Consider the following 15,136-nt stretch of genomic DNA (forward strand, 5'->3'; position numbering starts at 1 on the left):
TGTGACAAAATCTGAGTGTGATCGAGTGTTGAATCTAAAATGATGTATTTTTCCCTGGGTACCTTTATTTTTATCAAACCAAGAAATTGTGTAGGTTTCAATAATTTCTGTCATTATTTTTTTAGGGATCAATAGATACTGCTTTTGTATCCGTAATTTTGAGCATGAAACTCAAGACTATTGTATCAATGAGGAATTGGAATGGTAACATTATTAACAAAACAGCTACAAAACATTTTTCGATCTGCGGACTGCCTTCCGGGGCTCCGGCTCGAACAGCAGGAGAGTCATTGATATTTCTCGCCTCTTCCTAAGACGGGAAAAGTTATTAGATGATTTTACCAACCAAAAAACAAACTTGATCCTGCATGTTTTTATTAAAATACATCTAATTTCTATATTTTAAACGGATTTGCAATAGAATTAAAATAACTTTTTAACTATTTACCCCTACAGAACCAATAGACTTTTCACTAATAAATGTGATAGTAGAAAAATTTGCTATATAATTCCACTAGTCCCCTACGGGGTGCACATTATTTTCTATTACCTTCGTGTCCTAGGCATATTATTTGTTCTAGACGTGTTATCTAAGAAATTGCGTATAAACAGTGTATTATGAACAACATGCTGTATTCTTGCAGCACACTGTAATCAAAATAAACGGTGAAAAGTAATCACTGTGCATATTTTATTAAGGTTGAATTTAAGTTTTATTTTTCTTTGTTTTCTTTACTCAAATCATGTTTGTTTTTAATTTGAGTATCGATGTATATTATGGCGTGTTTTTCTTTTAACGTACGTTTCCGTTTTTTGTTTGTCTTTTTCTGTTCATTTGTTGTAAAATACTCGTACAATTTCATTTCATGGTATTTTTCTCTCGTCGCAAAGAACGTCCTCAATATTAATATACATTTTTCAATTTTCTTAATTACGGTTGAGACTTTGCTGGAAACAAAAACAAACTAAAAAAAATAAAGAATTATTAACATATCGTGCATTGCATCGTTCAATCTTTCATTTCCTAGAATAAAATAATACTTCTAAACACTGGTATAATTATACTACTTTAATCTATACATATTCAACCTCAGAGAGGAATATCAAAAATGGATGTCTTTTGACTGTATGATGATGATGACATTCAAATTGCATTTCTATTAAGAACACAATAGAGTCCAGAACACCTAGCTCTTCAATATAACAATAACATGACGTAGGAGAAGGCACCAGCATAAATATGTACAGATATTTCAAAGCGAGATTCGATCAGAAATGAGATTTGCTGGAGAAATGCCGGACATACATTGTTGGAACAATGGTCTGTGTGACAAAGTTCGGAATTCTGACCGGACATGACATGTAGTATATAGAGGATGGAGGGTATATAACCTCTATTGTAGACAGCTTGTAGCTCGTACCTTGTTGCTAACCTGTAACTTGGGTTTGAAACGCAGTTAAAATGCTGATAAACTGATATAGGAATGATTTTATTCAGACCACCTCATTAAGAGTATAAACGAAACGATGAATTGCCTGATGGTAAGCGATCAGCATCACCAGAGGAGTCACGAGTGCGTTGCCGGAGATTTACAAAGTGGTTCGCTCTTTTTTTAATGTGTGACGGTCGTATCAGTTGGGAAATACCGGTGTCGACAGTTTATTCTAAACTTATTACATCTTAGCCTTAAAGTTTTAAAATTCAAACTTCTGTAACACTTATACCATATACCAAGATATTAAAAGCAAAATTACATTAATCTACCCATAACCTTATTTCGATTTACAGCGTGAAAAAAGCCAGTATATTTCCAGGGATTCGAGCTTGGCACATGACAAACGGGTACAATGTATTTACGATACAAAATGTATGATTTCAGATCAGTTGTTGTTGAAATATCGCCGAGAATCCGCTATTGCCGTTGGTAAATGCTCACTTTGAGGCATTACCGAGAGTTTTATACTTATTTTCCGTTTTATTTGGCAATTCAATAGAAGATAAGTTATCATTTTAGTATGGGGATGTTTGGAAGTGAGAGGTCTTTTTTGGCGAAATATCAATATTTTGGTTTTAGTTCTAATTATTGTAATTGATTTTCTTAATTGCATTTTTGATTGTCAAAAATATTGTTTCAATTATGTTTACCGTGCAAAGTTTACTTTTAGTTGCTAACTTTTTAGTTGCGACAAAGAAACTGAAATCGTATCAGATGAGTAGTCAAATTCCATTAAGCGTTTGTCTACAAATAGAGTAGAAAACGTATGAGATTTGACTTTAATTTTTACACTAGTCAGTGTCACCCCTTAAATTAAGTTATCTACATTCTTTTTAGACAAGCTCTAAACTGGGATTAGGCTAGAAGCTCAGATCACATTTCAAATCAAATCACGTTCATCAGTTATTGTCAATGATACAAGGGAACAGTAACATCATGTACTATAATTACTAGTTTAATTAATTAGTAGCATATTATTAAAAGCGGCTCATTATTTTTTTAGCCCCACAACAGATTATAAATATCTTCATAAGCTTTATATTATATTAAACTAAACACAAATTTCTAAGAAAATGTACTTCACAAATCAAAGACCCTACTAGAAAATTAATTAACACGAATAAATCATTGATTTATTAGCTCAGTCCAAAAACAATTCGTCTTTGCGAACCGTACACCTATTCTTTAGGCATACGCTTCTAAAATAATTTATTGGGTACGGTGTAACGTTGCCGAAATCCATTATGAAAATAATGGGACCCCAGTACGGGGCCTGAGGTAGGGGCCTCGGATGTCCGCCCCGATTAATGGAACGAACAACAAAACTAGTCATGGTTTTGAATAAATTTCTCGTGAATTCTGACCTCCTAGTACAGTAGCCGGCGATAAATACCGCATAGTGAATTTTGGCAAGAGACAATATTGTGTGCATGCACTGTTTGAACAAAAATCTACTAGTTTTACCTCATAAAAGGCTATCTTAAATAAAAAGTTACGTTATTTTTTACCGAGTTCAAGAAAAGAGGTTCTTAGTTTGAGCTGCATGTATGTGCGAATGTTTGTGCGTGCGTTTGTCTAAACCGATTTTGATGCGGTTTTCAGCATAGTATTTTTCAGACATAGGAGAAGGAATGGATATTAACCGCTTTAAAAAAAGTTTTATCATGTTTTAGACCATATCTGTACCGAATTTTATTTAATTAAAATGTTCTTTTTCAATCATTTTTATGAAAGGAGGAGGGTGCTCGATTAGTTTTAACGGCTTATAGATAATCATAAGCAGTATATACGTATATTTATCACCAGATACTGTAGTTTAGTAGTTACCCCTTGTTTATGCCATCTTCAGACTGTTTTATACCGAGTTTTATCTGTACTTTCATAAGTTATTACTTAGAAGACTGTTAGAGGTCAATGATCAGATGTTTATTACATTTTGTCTCGTTCACAACGCTACGGAATATGACGGATGAATATTATTTCTTTATTTATGTTTTAGTCACATTGTAAAACTGAAACTATTGTCAAGAACTGTATGAAGATTGTCAATTTCAAATCATAACTAAGGCCAAATTATAATGATTCAAACTCGGGAATCGTCCTTGTAACCTCATAACCACTAAGGCAAGCAAAACATAACGTTACTCAACTAATTCCCTTGTAATTAAAGGGTGGGCTTATTTACTATACATTGGAGTAAATACATACACCATTAGTCCTGTATAATTGATAGTGAGACTGTTGCTATGCACAAGGATACTATAGAAAACTATAATTTCATTATAACTTTTGTGAGACATACTAAATTAATTATTATGTTATCGGCTTACTCACGTAACTGTTTGACGAGGAAATCAACTAGTTTCAAGCCATGCTAGAGGCTCATATTCATGAGCAGCATTCCGCGACACACCACGCAGCGATTGTTGCGCTGCTACGCAGTAGCAGAAACTCGTTGGGATCCTCCTCAAATAGTCACATAAGTAAGCCGATAACATAATAATTTATACAGAAAACTATTCAGTTATCTTCTAAAATAAAAAGCCTAAAACACTTATTGAATTCAAGATTCACTCTAGTCAGCCGACACTAGAAGTGCCTAAAATATAATCAAAGTCCTCTATAACATAATTCTCGACGGTCCATTGTCTTAAAACTCTTAAACAACTAAACTTCAAATTAAATACTTGTCATTGATAAAATTAATAGCAAATCAAAACAATTAACTGAGAACCAAAAGTTTAGAGGGAAACGGTTAACTTTTCATCCATTCAAAAAGTTTTCAAAGTTATTATTGATATTTTCGCATCACGGACAAAATTGCGCTGAGTGAAACAATGCCTGGATTTTGCATCAATGGCAAAATGGCGCAGATTTATGAAGCGTAAGCCTTCTCCGCTTCAAGTATTGATTTTCAAAACTGTTTTAATTAGAATTAGCGTTGTCATTTTTTGGTTGAAGCAGAAAGCTTGTTTAATGGTAAAATATTTTTTTAAGAGCGAAAAATTTTAGATCAATATGCGACTTAGCTTTCAGGGCGACAGATAAGGGAGTGTAGGATTCCTAACTTACTAAAACCACCTTAGTGGTTACCATCAGTCACATATATAGGTTATTTTATTCAAACGACTTTAAGAAGATGTAAACATTTTCATATATTGATTTTATTGTAACTTTCGTGAGACATACTAAATTAATTATTATGTTATCGAGTTCCTCGTCACCGTGAGTCACCTATGCAAGTTATTTTATTCGAAGTAGTTTATGAAGACCTAAACAATTCAATATGTTAATGTTCAATATATTCGTTGTATTTTGGGAATAATATAAAAAGTTCGGAAATATGACAATAGGAACTCATGGATATGTCACAGCTTAGAAGGATCGGTTATGATGGATGATAGGTATTTGATGGATTGGTATAGTGGACTATCACAATAAAATAAGCGAAGTGTCATATAACCCGTCTCTTGTTGCATATTACTTTTGTAGATATTTTAATATAATACTTATAGCAACATATATATATGAGTCAAGTTTTATCTCAAAAATATTATTAGATTTCAAAGTATTAAAATTTTAACATCGTTAACGTCTTAGGTTTACGACTCAATTTCATTTAGCCATTTCATCTACCTATGTCTATGTATATTCTTTCGTAAGTTAATATAATTATGTCTATTAATATTTAGTCTTATTTCTAAATCAATAACGTTAAAACTTACTTATATGATTTTTTAAGTTAAAATAAATGGGAGTGAAAAATTATCCAATACCGTACATATTTTTCAACGTCCACGTCACACCTTTTTACCCACTGTATCAGGTACAACCACTTTTCACCATTTGTGTTATAAGTCCCATGTAACAGGGGGTAAGCCTATTGCCATTACTGAGCACAATTTTCACACATTTATCACACCCAAAAAATCAAAATGCCTTTCAACAAAGCGTAAATATAGCAAAATAATAATTTGCTTATGCAAATGCCTGCCGTTTTTATAATCGTTAATATAAATGAACAAAAACTGGTACAACTGTGACTGGATTACTAGCTTAAAATAGCGTATATTTTATATTAATAGCGCCACTTTAATAGGTAAAAGGCTTAAAGTTTGAATTTATTGAGGTCATTACGTATAATTTATAATGCTCAACCAATGAGTTTGAAAATTGTACGTAGGAACGTATTAAAGAAAAAAGTACTGAATTTTAATAAAGTTTCGTAGTAAAAGGAAAATTCACTAATACATAACGTAGCTCCATTTTATTTTACGATGGTGGGGGTGAATAGACTTTACATAACATATTTTTTTGTTATTTCTGCTATGATTAATAATTAAATGGGTGGTTGTAATTAGACTGTGCAATTAAGTACCTTCTAATAAACTAATAGGGATGATAACAGGGTATGAAAATTAAAAATCTATTTAGTTCGTCATAACTGACGAACTACTGGTAATGAAAAAATATTAAATAAAACGAATCAAAGTTTGAGAGAGGGAGCAAATAAATACGTTATACGATATTTCAAATCCATCAAAAATCAGATCGACCTATCGTCAGGAAGGGAACGATATTCCAATAACTTAATTTGACCCAAACAAACAAACTAGTCAAGCTTAATAAAAACATTTAATAAAATTAACCTACAAGCAATGAAAAGAAGATATTACGCACAAAATTATCCCAAACCAAAAAAAACATCTCATAATTTCATTAAAGACCCTCCCACTTAGACTAATCTCAATTCATAAACAAAAACATTCACAGCTAAACCGATCAACAAGAATTTCTGTATCTTAACCTCTAGACGAGCGTTTAACAAGATCGGGTACCTTGAAAGAACTTTGTTATCACTTTAACTTGCCAACTTTAGGGGTTCACTTAACGGGCCCTTATCTTCGGGACGCCACATCAATATACGTTACTATAGGTCCAGTGAGTTAATGTTTGGGCACAGCAGTCCAAGGAAATAAATGATAATGATTGTTGTCAATTGATCCTTATATCCTCGTAATAAGGTGTATCTAGTTTGGTGAAGATAGGAGAGGACGGTTTTTCAATTTGGTTGTGTGTCTATATATAGGTTAAACGGGGTTGTTCGGTGTTTTGATCGCAAACTAGTGTAGTGTAAGTTGAGTAAGTTCTAGATTTGGTAAGATTCGAAAGGGGATCATCGATTTTTGGGCGTTCTCAATATAATCAGTGTTTAGGTACATTTAGCTGTATACATATTTTATAGCTAAACGATGTGTGTTATGGCTGAGTACAATATTTTTATTACCAGTCCTACTATTTACATGGAAAATTCTGTTATCCCGAAGCTGCAAAACATGGAGATTATTGTATATTTATCTGTAGTAGATAATTCTACCAGTACATTAATGAAAAGATTTTGAACAAATAAATTTTAAGAAAAATCGCGAAGTAAAAGGAGTTTCTGTTTACGACAAAACATAAACATAAGACTAACGAAGTCCTATTCGGAATGCAAATAAGAATAAAATGAAACAAATAACCGTTCAATAGATTTCATGTGATAGTTGTGGTTATCCCGTACACAAACAAAATGTATTATTCGTCTAGACGCTAGTCAATTGGGACTCCAATCCTAGTCATTATTACTTTACTATTTCACTGGTTTTACGTGTCTAGAGTTTAACTACAGTTCAAAGTACTAGCTTAGGTTAGAGATAACTTTTATGGACCCCATATAAGCTTTAGTTAGTACTAAAATTTCATACGGTTTAGATATAAAGTTAGGTTTTATTTTATCACTTTGTGTGGACCCAGAAAATGGCCTCGTTGTCTGAAGGTCCAACGTGACTGCCCAACAATATGCCTTGAGGTTGACTCCGAAATCTGGTTAAATAATTGATATGGGTTTCAAAATTTTGAGTGCCAATAAATTGTTAAACTACTACTGTCCATTTATTAGAAAGAGACCATGGCACGGTAATCTAAGTTTACCAGAAATTCGTTTCCCATACATTTATTATTTATCAACACTGTGACAGTCCACTGTAGGACTCTAAACACTCCTCTAAGTAAGAGGGTTTGTCATAGAATAACAACTGGTCTAAAAAGATGTTGTAACACAAGAATCTAAGCTACAGTCTGCTTAGCGGGTTTACCGGGGCTCCGGCTCGAAAAGCAGGAGTTAGAACGGGGTGGTTTTTAGTCAGTAAGAGTCTGACACTTCCTCTCGCATCGTCCAAGGCGGGAGAAGTCATTGGATGATTTTCCACCCTTAAAAAAGGACTATAAGACTCCTCTACATAAGACAGTCTATCACCAAAATAATACAACTGGTCTAAAAAGACATTATAACACAAAAATCTAAGCACTATTGCCTCTCTGGGGAAGAAAAATCATTTCGGTCATAGACTTAATATTGATAGAACTTTAAAAAAATAAATCAAGTGAGTAATTGGCCGAGCAAGGGATCGGTCCTTAGTCTGAATGTGACATTAAATTTATCCTTTTAAGGGTCTGATTTTCAATACCTATTTGAAAAAGGTTTTTTATTAGGCATATACTGTCTTAGTGTCTACCTATGTCTGTTTTAGAAGTCTAGTGTAAGTAAATTTAAATGTACTTAATCCCTAGTTCGATGGTATAAGAGACAGTATTGAATTTTTGAGATGTAGGTTGGTGGTTGCTGTAATGAGCTAGGGATTAATGTTGATTTCCATCCTAATTGAAGAGAAGCCAATGCAGAATTGCAATTACACAATTAACAACACAAATATTTCTTAAAAACAATAAAAGTGTAAGCAATAGTCGACTGACTTACATCCACGTCGACTGCCTCATTGCCCGAGTGGTCGCAAATGCGACTGAAGGGCAACAGGTATCAGGTTTGATTCCCGGGTCGGGCAAAGTATTACTGGGCTTTTTTCGGATTTTGGAAAATGTATCAGTAGCACGGAATTTGGAAATGTGGCAATATGCTCACCCCTTATTACATGGGACTTATAACTCAAACGGTGAAAAGTGGGTATACATTTTACGTGCCATAATTTGCCTACCCCTCCAGGGATAAAAGGCGCGACGATACGACAATAATCGCCTAGTAACAAAATCCCTTCGTCCCAACTACACAGTTACACGCTAGTTTATTATGGACACTCCTTCGCTTAGTAACATCCACAAAATGGTAAACAGATTCAAAATTCGCGGAACAGTCCCTCGGTTCGTTCTTAATGGCATTCATACAAAAACTTCGGTGCTAAACACAATAATATAGGAAACGTTGACGGCACAATTTTTGAGGAAAACGCTCCAACTTTGTACATATGTATGCTTATTTAATTTAACGTGACAAGCTGTCTCCAACATGATGAGGGTACTAACAACAAAACCTTCTGGTAAATATCTAAATGTCCGTTCAAAACTCGGATATTACGACACCAAATATCATTTTGTTATGTACGAGTTTTAATGTCGTCGCATCGCCTTTTTTCCGGGGGCTTTGTTTTTTTTAATGACAATGATTTTGTATGGTGTTCACGGTAATGCTTTTGAATATGAGAAGAATGTAGAAATAGGAAAAAGAGATGAATAATGTTGTAATATGTTGTTTTGATGATTCGAATGATTCTTGATATGAGTAAAATTTAAATGTGAAAAGCAATGCTTGCGTTGAGCCGGCTCGACGCATGTAATACCACGGCCTCACAGATTGACGTGAAACAACGTTTGCGTTGTGTTTCAGTAGGCCCAATTATCCCTCCTTGCGAATCTTCTAATCCCCGATTTCCGAACAACCCTTAAATTTCTAACCCCCAAAAGGCTGTAACACATTTGTAACACTTCTAGTATTTCGGTTATCCATGGATGCGTCTGCTTCATTACCGGCTTATATCATAAAAAAGTATTATTTTCAAATTTTTAGCAACCAATTACTTAAAACCTGTATTGAATATTTTAATAAATATAACTAACGAAATGGGCAATACAAGAACAACAACAAACACACATTTCAGCTTCCTTCTTCCGAGATGATAACGATACAAAATCCAGTTTGGAAACAAACACAAACTGAATAAAACCGAGGCCTTATATAAGTTGTATCACCCGCAAATCTTCCAACACAATTTATTAGTAAACGAGGTAAATCTATTACGGTGCTACGAGCTCAGCTGTGGTAAATGGATTACTTCAGGCTTCGCCAGACCATAAAGCAGTACTAAACTACTTATTACTTGATCACACGCTGTGGTTGCCTAGCTAAACTCTGTTATACCGGTCTATTATTTACTCAGATATCTGGAATCAATGGTAAAAAATGAAGTTTTTGAGATTTGTACTTAATTAAAGCGCAAGTTGCATATTTTGGTCGTTGAAATGTTATTAAAATGACACCATAGGCAGATTTGATCGCATTCCTATTTGAAAAGCGTTAAACCTATTAAAAAGCTTGATAAACAGTCTTCAATCAAACACGCATTTTAACTTACTTCTTTATTCGGGAGATTTCCTGAATATTTCCTGATTTACCTGTCTTTCAGATTTCAAAGACAAAGTCAAGATAAAACATTTACATTTTAAATATTGTACACACGGTTCAGAACAAAAAGGTACCGTATTCATCTACCGTTTTTATCCCACTAGCGTTACCTACACCGAAATAATCAATACAAGTCTATTTATAGAATAGTTCAAGTAATCTATCTTTTTGGCACTAACATTTACAACGTAAACCTAGACCTTTTATCAACTTTACTCTCTAAAAAGTCTAACAGATAGACCAATCCACTGATATTTCAACGCGAATACCACTATTTGGTCTAGAAAAACTAAATTTAGTCCATACGTCTCTTGACTACAAAATGCACTAAGAAAGAAAACTTGAAAATCCCATTGGACCGGTCTACAAAATATCCGATGCACGTTTTTCCTTAAAACAAGTTGCTTGGGACGAGAATTTTCTCTATATTTTTCACGAATGACACTCAACCCAGAACAACTACCTGTAGATCATAAAGGCAGGAACCGCACCCGTCACGTACCTCAAGGTTAGCGTTAATCTGACATTGATACGAGTAAAGAAAGTGGTATCATAATTAATAATATTTATATTGAGTAGGGTCTCATTATGTAATCTATTGATGGTCTAATATAATTACTACATACATACATACATACAAACAAACATAATACATACGTACGAAAGGCACTGAGTGAGAGCCCAAGTTCGTTTTAGACGGGGATTAAAAACATAAGTTTTTTTAGAAGCATGGTACATTTCAGCCAGTCAAATTCAATACATTTTTTACGAAATTATGAGTCGCGGCATTTTGTTTTTTGCTTAAATTGAAAATTGGCAGTAATTTCAATGACCATTTGACAAGACATATTATTATTTTATTTTTAATAATTAATAGGAACAGCATATAATTACTTTATTTTTGCAGACTTTTAATACACCACTGATACAAAAGATAGTTTGGTTACATTATAAACTCAACTATACGTGTATTTACATTGTATAATACGTACATTTACTGTCTAAATAACCAAAATACTTCCCTGCACAGGTCCATAGTAGGGGGTATGTGGTCGAGGACTCTCATATGAAGGCACGTTGCTCTGTCGACGGTCAATTGACTTTGAAACTAGAATCCGATCGCTCTCTCCAACTTGGAGATGCTTCGAGTGGACTTCCCGCCCGTTATTTCTTTTGAACCACCATTCTGAAGAGATTTATTTTACGTTTACTCCTTTTTTCGTAATAAGCTTCTGTTATTGTGTTTTTTTTTTTTACCAAGTATATGTAAAAAAATATTAGTAGAACCTAGGCATACTACATTACAGCTGTATTTCGCAATTTTTTAACTATTTGCATTAAGTCTTTAACTGCCAATAGAAAACTGTTGAAGGCAAATCCTCCACTAACGTCGGTCACCGGTGACCACCACGGCGTTCAATGTGTTAAAGCGGCAGTGGATGCAAGTGACGGATTGTGATTCTACGTGGATGACTAAGGGGGAGGCTTTTGTTCAACAGTGAACTTCTCTCGGCTGATGATGATAATTGAGCGTCAGGCTACTTCTGGATTTCCAGGCTCCTTAAGTTATACTTAAAATTAGATAAGGTATGCGAAAATTCAGTAAAACTACGTCATTACTCATGAATGCTTGTATTGTGCCACTTTCTACTAATGTATCATTAGTAGTTCATTAGACAAAAACCCAAAACTACCACACACAATTTAACAAAATTCTGGTATAAATAAAAACCTAAATAAAAACGTAATAGTATTTTCACAATCTCACAGTGACTGTAAGCACTAATGTCTTTCAGTTGTGAATGAACAATAGACGTCATTATTTCGTAATGCCTTCATTGTCTCTCATGCAGATATGAAATGTTCAAGTCATGGCCGACGTAAACGATTTCAAGTAGAATGATTATTACTTTTTTGTTTACAACAATAGGAACTATTTTTGGTTGAATGTAGAATTTTGAAGTATTATTTCAGTAGAATAGAAACTTAGGTTATAGAAAAAAAAACAATGTATACTGACATGGTCACTAACACTAGTATTAGAACTCGAAACGGGAAATTTACCATGTTTTCATGTGTTACAAACTCATAGAAATAGAAAAACATAGGTAGTAAATATCCTGTTTCGAGTTCTAATACTAATGTGATATTATTAGTTTAGTATAAAAATTCTTCTGAATTATCGAGAGGAAAAGTGTTCTTAGAACACAGAACACAGAAAAGTAAATTGTTTGGTGTAACTGTTCGTGCAAATGTTTTCTTAGAAAACATAATACATGTAATAAAATATTTTATTTGTATATACGTAATATCAATAGAAGATAAAAGCAGTACCTTTATACAAAGTTAAACAAATAAAGAAACTTAACTGAGATCATCAACACACCTACCAACCATGAAAACCGTGACAATCATTGGCATCAATTTTTTTAATAAGGTATAAATATCAGTAGGCACACCGCGCACTCTCTACCCTTCTCCATGTTTTCCCTTACAGCATCCATCCAAAGTGTACTAAAAATTTCTGAATGTTTGTCTTTTGTATACAATAAAGAGTTTTCTAAGCTTCACTGGCAGACAGACTAACGGACAATTCAATTTGACGTTTCAAAAGTGCCTAATTTAGGATTAATTGAAGTAAATGCTTTGACTTTGACAATAGCTCATCACCGAGCATAATAACGATAGTGAAAAACCAAAATATTTTTGTTGTATCAAAAACTAATCTGGTCACTACAAACCCTTCACACACAACCACATAGTACAAACTAAAACCCTATTAATTCGAGCAAGATGGAAAGGCTCTCCGACACAAGATGGTATGACACCAGTTTCCTAAACTTTGATTACAACGTGACAGGCGCGTTCAAACTTCCGATAGATTCCACCAGTGAGACGTCGCCATATCTGATTAGCTTGTGAACTTGTTACAGTTTGCCACTACTATTGGTTGGGGATACGTAGTTTGTAACGGGATGAGAGAAAAGTTGTCGAAAATATTCGACATGTTCTTAGATTATGCCGATATTTTTTATAATATTCTATGTCATACTCTAATTTTTTTTCTACTTCTATGTCACAGTTACAGTATATGTACCAAAAATATCTAAAACATAAAAACCCGAAATATTTGCTTAAATATAATTACTTACGTGATAACTTGACTTAGAGGAGTATCAATAATTAAGGTAAATTGATAAAATTTGTGGTTTTGTATGCTACACGCAATATTTTTTAATGGAACGAGATAAAACTATGAACAAATCTCGTACTATTATCGCAAAACAGCAACTCAAATTACAGTTTAAAGGCCTTTATGACTAAACAACTCAAGGACAACAGCCTTAATGACAATATTCATTATTCAAATAAACCGCAGCAACTAAGGGTCAAGCTAACCTCAAATATTGGGCCTCGAGCTTGCAGGTCGAAATATTTCCGGGTGAATAGTCACATTATTTACATAATCCCTGGGATTTCATACTGCCGGCCTTGCTCGAGCTCACTGCAGACCAAACGGTAATACCCTCTTGTGTTTGTGTAATTACATACAAATAATAGTCGTGGATATTTAAAATGTTGTGTGAAGCGCTCTTTTATTTCGCCATTTCCTGGTAAATGAGAATTGCATTATTTAGAGACGCTTAAAATTTTTCTCGTCTGATTTTTTTGTTATGATATAAACCGGTAAACGAACCTACGGATCACCTGATGGTAAGCAAGCGCCGACGCCCAAGGAGATCCGAAACACCAGAGGTGTTACAAGTGCGTTGCCTTTTGGGGGTTAGGAATTTAAGGCTCGTTGGGGAATCGGGGATTGGGAAGGAGGGTAAATGGGTCTCCATTGGTGTGCACAAAAAGGCACTACGTGATCTCCAAGTGGTGAAAGGTATAGATATATTCTAATCCTTTATTTATTTTACGTAAGATCATATTAATTTAGTCTCATCTCCGTTAAAATTCCGCCCTAATATAAAAGGCACATTCCAAAATACTTCCTTATTTTCCCTGAAACATTTCGAAGACAGTTCTCTCTATTAAATTTCTAAACAATAAACGATAAAATGTTAAGTCACCAATTCTATAGCTCGTTCAATTTGTTTTGCTTTGATTCTCGTCTGTTGAACAAACAATATGGCCACGAAAGTTGGCCCATCGCTATTCACAGCACGTATTTGTTGCGCGAGGAAAGCAAACTGATCGCCAATATCGCATTTCAAGGTTCCATATCAAATCTTTACAAGTCATGGTTTGGGGAAACTAAAATATTGTTGTCTCTTACTAAAGAGGTGAATGGGAAAGTAATGGGGTGTATTTTGGGACAAAGAAACTGTTTGTTATATAGAAATCAGTGTTTTAGTAGGGGAAATGACCACTAAGAAAACATATAGGGATGCATAAATAATGAGATAGTGGTATTTGTGCTTCTTGATTATTATTCTTATTCAAATAGAGATTCACATAGTAACAACAACCAATCATACACTTGCCCGTACACTAGTATATAAAGCTGAAGAGTTTGTTTGTTGACGCGCTAGTCTTCGGAACTACTGGTCCATTTATCGATGAAGGTTATAAGTTATTAAACATCATACTACGATCAATAGGAGCAGAGCAGAGTGAAACCGCGCGGAAGTACCTAGAGGCTTACATAAATACATTATAGAGTATATCAGCTAAAAATTAACATTTATACAAACGTACAAAAATTTTAAAATTCAGTCTGCATGGAATCTGAACAGAGTGCTTATTTTTTTCTTATTCATTTGAATTTATTCCGATACTGTGGGGAAGTTTGTTAAGTTTCTCAGTTCGCAGTGGAAACTCGCATTTATTTTTATTATATTATCCGTTGCACATGACATTTTTAAATCGAAAATGGTTAACCAAAGCAACTGGGATGTCTTATATTTGTTATGACTATACAACGACTCTTATAGTACCTACTGTTTGTTCATTTTGTATACTCGTCGTAAGCTCAAGAATGTTACAAAAAAAACTTGAGTAGAAGGCTACTCAATTGTCATTTTGCCTAAATCAGAATTTTTGCACATAATTTAATGTGCTGATACAGAACTCCAAAAGTAACCTAAAAATCCTAATTTAACATTTGCCTGCACTACTC

This window comes from Spodoptera frugiperda, chromosome 6 (assembly GCF_023101765.2).
Source record: "Spodoptera frugiperda isolate SF20-4 chromosome 6, AGI-APGP_CSIRO_Sfru_2.0, whole genome shotgun sequence".
NCBI lineage: Eukaryota > Metazoa > Arthropoda > Insecta > Lepidoptera > Noctuidae > Spodoptera > Spodoptera frugiperda.